The sequence below is a fragment of the Austrofundulus limnaeus genome, unplaced genomic scaffold (assembly GCF_001266775.1).
Source record: "Austrofundulus limnaeus strain Quisiro unplaced genomic scaffold, Austrofundulus_limnaeus-1.0 Scaffold28, whole genome shotgun sequence".
NCBI lineage: Eukaryota > Metazoa > Chordata > Actinopteri > Cyprinodontiformes > Rivulidae > Austrofundulus > Austrofundulus limnaeus.
Window position 1 is genome coordinate 3,158,397 of NW_013952430.1, and position 8,073 is coordinate 3,166,469.

Sequence of the window (8,073 nt, forward strand, 5' to 3'; positions counted from 1 at the left end):
GGTGTGTGTGTGTGTGTGTGTGTGTGTGGGTGTGTGTGTGTGTGTGTGTGTGTGTCAGAAAACGATTTAAGGCATTCAGGTGTGTTTGTCTTCATATTTTCCTTTCAAAAGTCTAATTACAGACTTGTTTACTCAAATGAAACTAGATATGATTAACTGTTTGCTCAGAGTTTTCACGAGAAAAATGAAAACTGTAAATATTTACTGTAAAAAATGACACGTAAAAGACGTCACAGACTGTTTTTCAGGTTTCCAGGACTGGATTATTTTTGAAACAATTTCAAATGATTTATTTGTTTCTTTTTACCTGCAGGGTGAAGACAGGGGCTGTGGCAGCTTGGTGGCCACTGCTGGGGTCTCATGATCCGGAGGCTGCACGTTCAAATCCAGGTTGCGTCAGGAAGGGCTTCTGGTGTAAAACGATTGCCAAATCCTATGTGGCAACCCCCTGTGGAGGAAAGCATGGCAACAACAACATTTGCAGGGTGAAGACTTAAACTGGAGATGCAGTTTGACCACAAGAGGATGGTTTCCACCACATTCAGTCATCCTGACAAGTGGAGGGGAAAACACCTCAGCACAACTTGTCTGGTAGGGGTTACCATCTGTGTGTGTTTCTGTGCTGGTCTGATCAGCGCCTTCAGGTGGCACCTGTTGTGCTATTTTTTTAAATCTCACTGCCAGTTTACATACATTCACATACTAAATTATACAAAATCCTGCTGGCACAATATTTATTCTAAATGTAACCCTCTGGTCTGTGGAAGATTTGTATTTGCATCAGATTTTTGTCAATAATCACAGGATAAAACCCTGAGTGTAAAATGAAAGCTTAAGAGTCAGAAAATATAAAGAGCATTATCTTGCACGCTTTCCAGTTTCCACCTTTCTCCTCCAATTCCTGCTCTGTATATCAGTGGATTCCCTGTTGCAGGTTGACAGACAGTGAAGGCAGCAGCAGCAGGTTAGACTAATCAGCTGAAGTGGAGTCTTTTCATTCATCAAAGACCAAAACATCAATAATAATCATGTCATTGTGACAGAGTAAAAATGCAAGTGTCCCCACTGGAACCTCATTTGTTACTTTCTGTGAACGTGTAAGGTTAGTGTATAAAACGTTTGCCCAATCAGAGATGGTCTGGCATCAAAATGAAACCCACACACACACACACAAAAACAAAATGTAAACACTACATCGTATCAGAGTCCATATATGGTCGAAGGTCGAAGTTGTGGCTGCAGAACCGGCACAACCCTGTCTGAAAGTTTGTCACTTCATTTATAATTTACAGTTTGTTTATGTCTGCTTCAAAAAGTTGTTTATGCTATTATCTTTTCCTCTGGATATGAGCACCAGTGACCCTTGTGACCCAGAAAGGAAGAAGCGGGTAAAGATGGGTTTGTCTCAGTGGCTGTGTTGTTATGAGCGGTGTTTAATGCTCACTTTGAAGCGTCGCGTTAAAAAAAGGTTGATAGAAACAGCTAACATGGACAAAAAGCTTCAACGCTCGCTATAGGTGGTTTGTGGATTTTCTGAAAAAGAGTTAATGTGCAAAAGGAGAGTTGGAAACACTTTTACAGAATAAGATCTGACATAGAAAACATTTCCACATAACTGATCAGGATATTCCTGGATATTCCCCAAAATATTGCATTTCTTTCTCTACATCTCTGGGCACCATGTAACTTCGCCAGTACTAGTTGATATGACAGAAGAATTAAAACTTGCCCGAAAGCAACACATTCATCAAAACTAATCTCCATTGTCCCGTGATGTGTGATCCCTGCAAGTCTGTGACCTCTGCTTCCTGTTTATTACAGCTTGGTTGATTTGCTCCAAACCAGTAGATGGAAACATACCCAATTCTTTTTTTTCCCCCTTTTTCTTTTTTTGCGACATTTTAAAGATTCGCTCAAAATTCACATTACAATTGGTTGGAAACATGGCTTCTGAGACTATCGTGGTTAAGAAGGTCCAACAAAACTAACAACAAAAATAAAAAATAGATAAACAAAAAAACACCAAAGACACTTCATACTTTATATACATAAAGGAAACATTTTAATAAAATAGTTCAACTTATAGACAAATGTCTGAAAATGATTAAAGGCAGAAATCGCACCGTTTTGCCCACCGGTGGACCTAGGACTGATAAAGGGATGACTGCCAAGATATCAAACATTTTTACTTGTTTTTAGCTGATTTAGTAAAATTTTGCAACATTGCATGAAATTGTTCAAATCATCATTTTAAAGTCGTGACCACACTGGTGACAAACTCATCATTTTTCAAATTAAGGTAATTTTAGTCTAAAACTAAAACTCTAGGTGGATCAGGCATGGATGAGGGCGCATGTTTGTCCCCAGTTCAATGTGGCAACTCTGTCAAGTAAAACTGTTTTAAATGTGCTGCGCACCGTCATGCAAGGTGTGTAACTGACCAGTCATGTGAGCAGTGTAGCTGGTGGTGCGCAGTGAAAAATAAAGTGCAAACATACCACTATTTTGAGCTTTATGAAAAAAATAAATAAAAGGAGGTCTCTGAAATGCATCAAAGTGAACCGACTGAAAGACAAGCTGGAAATGATTATCATGGCAGAATGCATTTTATGTTGTGGTATGTTGAAAAACACTGAACTAATAATAACAGATTACCTTTATTGTATCAGTCTACCTAACATAATACGTGTTAACCTATTAATTAATTGTGTAAAAGAAAAATTAAAATAGAGGAAATTTGGCAATTTTGTCTATGTTTTATGCCAATCTAAACTTATTGGCTGCTGTAAGGACAAAGTTTTGTTTGGCACTGTTTTTTTTAGAAAAAAAATCTTACTGGTCTTATTAATAAAAAAAGGATCCATTGCATTCAAATATAAATACTGTGCACTGTGTGGAAGCATATGTATAAGTTATGGTGGCAACTTGGTACCCACTTCCAAAAAACTAGACTACTACATTGGTGAAATCTATCATTTTAATTCTTACTATTCTATTGTTAATAATGGGATTGTAATTAATACAGCTGCAAATATACACACATATATTTACACATACAGTATTTAACAGCAGCAGCAACAAATGACAATTTGGTAGAAATAGACACTGCAGAACAGCAGCCATCAATGTGCAGCCTGTTGCTGGTGGATGGGTTTATATTTAGAAAATAAGCCATGATGCTTCATTTAGCACATTTCTGTGTGTTTTTGTGAAAGCCTTCACCCAAAATAATGAATGTACCCTGCAGACACCAGCCCCTGTGGTTTAGTCAGTGCTGTGCTTTTAATTCCCTCAAGTAAAAAAAAAAGTGAAATAAAAAAATTTCAAGCAGACACGTGGAGCTATTTTCTGCCCTGCGACATGATTTAATTAACCGACTCCCTTCGGTGTGGGTGCGTGAGAGCATGTGCAGCTCAACTGTTTTGAGTCATAATCAAACACGCGCACAGATGCACACATATTTGTTTCCATAACTTCAGAGGGCATTAGATTGATTTACATCTGCTTCTTGGAAACGGTGCGACGAGAACCAACATTTTCTCCACTAATGTTTTTACCCTAAAATTAAGTGGATTGTTTTAAGTACTTTGTTTTCTTCGTTTAAAAAAAAATACTGGCTTTCCTTAAATTTGATCTTTAAATCAAATTTTGCCCTCACAAGATGAGTGGTGGAAAAAGGAGTGGTTAAAAGGATAAAAGCCGCAGATGTTAGTCTTCCATTAAAAAAACGTTTCTAGCAGAAGCGCCTCTGTTCTTCCACTTGTTTTGACAGCTGTGTGGACTTTTGCAGGAAAAGCTCAGAATTACTGTTCTGTGTTCCAGTTGCCTGGTTCTGATTTTTCTCGGGCCCAGTCTTATTATCACCATCTCTGTTGCGACATCAGAAAGGAAAAAGCCAATGAAACAATCTCTCAACCTTGTGATCTTTACGAGTGCAGCAGGAGCAGAACTTTGCATTTACACAGGAAAACTGATATTTGCTTAATAATTTTGCATGAAAATTAATAAATTAAATGAAATTATGCAATGCTAATAAAAAAAAATGCACAAGCAACACAGTTTGTGCACAAGAAACCTAAATAAAATAAACATATCTAAAATATTTCTTTAAAATATTTTTTCCTTGCCCTAAATAAGATAAAATTGGTTAAACAAGGAGTTGCAACTTTAGTCATCTAATGAGTCAAGGAGCAATCAGCAGTGAAGACAAAAGTTATATTTTGAGACAAGACTTCTTCTAACATTTCAAATGTTACTGCATGGGAACAACAGTTATGTTTGTTTCTGATGTATTTACACGTTTTGCCTCATTTGTGCACCAAAAACAGAAGATGATAAGCAAAGTTGTGACAACATAAAACCTTTAATCTTGAGAAAAGAACAGGGAAGTGAAAAAAACAAATAAAAAAGCTCATTATTTCCGTACATTCACTGACTTTAGGGTCATGGAGGCAACATGCGAAGGAGGGAAACTCAGACACCCTTTTACCATGACACTCCATCTCTAGCTCTTCTTGACGGATCCCAAAGTGTCCAAAGAGAGGATAAAGATCTACATGTTTCATACAAAGCTGCAAAATCAGCTCTGATTGTCGCAGTTGCGTGACAAAAATGTGTTGTTTTGTTCACAGAGCAGCTTCGCCCTCCCCTACTTGACACAAGGCTCGGGCTGGATGCAGAGTATTGTGTGATTGGCCAGAAGTTTGTGTGCGTGTTTGTTCATGCAGAAAAGCGTTCAGACAACAATGGTAGCATTTTGCTTCAGCTATTTTGCTTCCAGAGGCTGTTGTTTGTCCAAGAAGCATGGATAGTTCTTGAGGAGCAGTTATCCGACACTGTCAAAAAGTACACCTGAAACATGAGTATGTATAAAGTCAGTTCAGACAATTATAAAGGTCAAATGATCAAAAACTCCTGAATGCACCGATGTGCACAGAGGAATCTGTCTGCTGACAAGTGTGATGCACTCTCGTGACAAACCTGTGGCCAGACGACGGATATCAAAGTGGAGCCTTAAAGCAGCACGGCGGCTCAGTGGTTAGCACTGACGCCTCACAGCAAGAAGGTCCTGGGTTTGATCTCTGGTTTGGACCTGGGGTCTTTCTGAGTGGAGTTTGCATAACCTCCTCATGCTCACGTGGGTTTTCTCTGGGTACTCCGGTTTCCCTGACACCCCAAAACATGTACAATAGGTTACCTTCAGGCCCAGGTCTTCTTTGAAAAAGAGATCTGCGGTCTCAATAGGTTTTGCCTGGTTAAACATTAAAATAAATAAAATAAAAGTGAAAAAAGGTGCGGTGACATTAGCAGCAGGAGGGGTTTCTCAGGAGCCCTGGAAGCTTCTTAACTGATGTCCAAACTTATCCTTCCTTTTGATGCAGAGGAGAAACAACTCTACTCTGAGCTCCCCTTGAATGAGCTCCTCACTCTAAAGCTGAACCTAGAAAAAAAATCTTATTTCAGAACCAGGTACCAGGGTTCTCTTTCTTTCTGTCATGATCCACAATCACAGATGACAGAGACGGAAAAATAAATTAAAACTTTCATTTTAACCAGTATTTGAACTCTTCCACCTCAGACAGAGACTAAATGAGTGGAGCTGTAGCCTCAGTTGTAGAGAAGCTGACCTTAATCCCAGCTGCTTCCCTTACTATGACATTGTTTTTACAAAACATGTATTAGGCTTTATTTGCTTCATTGTAACTTCTGCAGTATGTTGTTGAAGGAAACATGTTTATTAAACTCTTATTTTATGCAGTTTCTATAGATTCTACTAAAAGTGGGAGCAAATTACGGTTTGCAACAAGCTGCATTTAATAGTATTTTTTTCAATTAATTTCCTTTATTCATTTCATTAAAACAAAACAAATAAATTTATATACAATAAGAAGAAAAATCTAAAAAAATATATATATCAAAATCACAAATAAAATGAAATGAAAGGCTGCAGGGAGAAGAAAAAATCTTATAATAGCTGCCCCTTTTTCCCAAGAATAAGTTCATTTAAAAAAGGTCTATATTATTAACAAAAAAAAAACAAAAAAAAAAAACAAGAACATATAATCCCTCTACAATTTATATAGATACACATTACATGACAGAATAATTCTTTTAAAAAGATAACTCCCACATGAAAAACCACTCATCTTTAAAAAAAACTGACTTACTGATATTTTATGACCGATGAACAATAAAGACAAAACACAGATGGCAGCCCATTAAACAACAAGATTCAAACTCTTTCAGTTATTCTTCATTTCCTAAAATTTAAATGTTGATTAGAATTACAAATACCTGAAAATGTCAATAAAAATGTTTTGTATTTCTTTAACAATCCAAATTTCCATATTTAAAGATGGTTTACAGATATCAGTTTATTTTTTCCTTCGTTAAAGACATTGGTCTATTGCAGGTTTGAGAATTCTTGCATGCTTGATTAATTTCAGACCAGTATTAGAATTATTAAAGCAAAACATAAACATTTTATTGACATTTTCAGGTTTCAGGTTTTTCATGTGGGAGTTAACTTTTAAAAAGAATTATTCTGTCAGCAGGTATTCTAGAGTCACATGAGGCAAATTTCAAAAGCAGCTGTCTGGAAGCAACGGTTTGTCAGGATGATGACTTATCTACAACACTTGTCCTTCATTTTCACCTCTGATCTCTGCTCAATACACACAGGCAGTGTTAAGTACCCTTAAGCCTACTTAACGCTGACGCAGGTTTTTCTCCTTATCCAAAGTGACAACAAGACAAAACATCTCCTCATCCATCAAATGGGTTTCTTTGCTTTCACCAGTAATGGCTGGATTGATTTAGCAGCATAACCCCTGATCTTTTACCAGCATGCAATTTGTATTACCAATCAGTCATTGGATATAATTAATGACTGACAGGAAGGAGCTGTGCACACATAAAATACACTTTTAAGATTATACTGTATAAGTATAGTTTCTTTAAAATAAAACTTTAATTTGTGCTGATGTTTGACAATTAATTATTATTATTTCATGGACAACATGAAATAAGCAATGAATAACCCACAATCACAACAAGAGTTACAGATGTAAAAGTTTGTAGCAGTACTGCTCATCCCAGAACCACTTTGTTCCAAACTAAATTCTCTTTACTGAAATTCAACATTATGTGTTGATGTAATTATTGAGTTGTCTTCATTGCCATTGTACAGAGCACAGCAAAATTACAGTTTGGAACAACCCATTCATGAGAGAGACAAACACAACAAACATAGGGAGGGAATAGGTGCCCGGATCCTGCAGCCATGAAGAGGCACTACCCTTAGAAAGAAAAACTAAAAGCCAACATGAGGATAGGTGAGGATAAAAACCCATCTCATACGATGATGGCTGTGTCTGAATTCAGGGGCTGGGTCCTCATGAGTGCGCATTTGTCGGCCGCATACGTCATTGGCCCGCGTGGAGGACTGTCCCAATTCGAAGGCTCCTCATTATGCGGCCAAGGAATGCGTCCTACTTCCTGTCGAAATCCGAGGATGCATCCATGTATCCTTACCAGCCGAGGATATCCCAGGATTCAATGCGCGGGCAGCAAAATAAACTGAGAAATGCAAGTAGGGGTCTCTGCGGACGAGTGGTCATGTCACAACGAAAGGCAATTCTAAAGCGACACACCTGATTTGACTGACTTTGTTAAAGGGACACACATGTCTGGACAAGCAAAAAAGGGTCGACACCGTACGGCACCACCTGATTGGACAAGAACAAAAGGGGCGTTACTGTACGGCACCCCTTTTTCTAAACACCCCTACTTGTGTCACATTTCTCTTTGTTAACCTTAGTGTGGGGTCAGGGTCAGGCTGTAAAGAGGTCAAGCAGGGTCTAAGGATACCGTCATGTAGGCTGATAGCTCACAGTGTTTATAGTTTAGACACGCCCACTATTGTGACACGCCCACTTTGGTTCCAAAGATAACCCCTTCTCGAGAAAGGAGAAGATGGTGGTGTTTTTATTTTTTTTAACGTGTCAGCACAGTTTGGAAATTCACCACGGATCGAAGGATTTGTTTTTAAAAGTAAGTTTAGCAACTTAGCTG

The 8,073-nt window shown here is 38.0% G+C and overlaps 1 long non-coding RNA gene across 2 annotated transcripts in view; it reads left to right on the forward strand.

Moving 5' to 3' along the window:
* Nucleotides 1-8,073, forward strand: part of LOC106515384 (uncharacterized) — a 94,707-nt gene that overhangs the window by 63,902 nt on the left and 22,732 nt on the right. For both annotated transcript variants that reach the window (XR_001310000.1, XR_001309999.1), the window contains one exon: nucleotides 314-591. This is a non-coding gene — a long non-coding RNA (uncharacterized LOC106515384). The remainder of the gene's footprint in view (nucleotides 1-313; nucleotides 592-8,073) is intronic.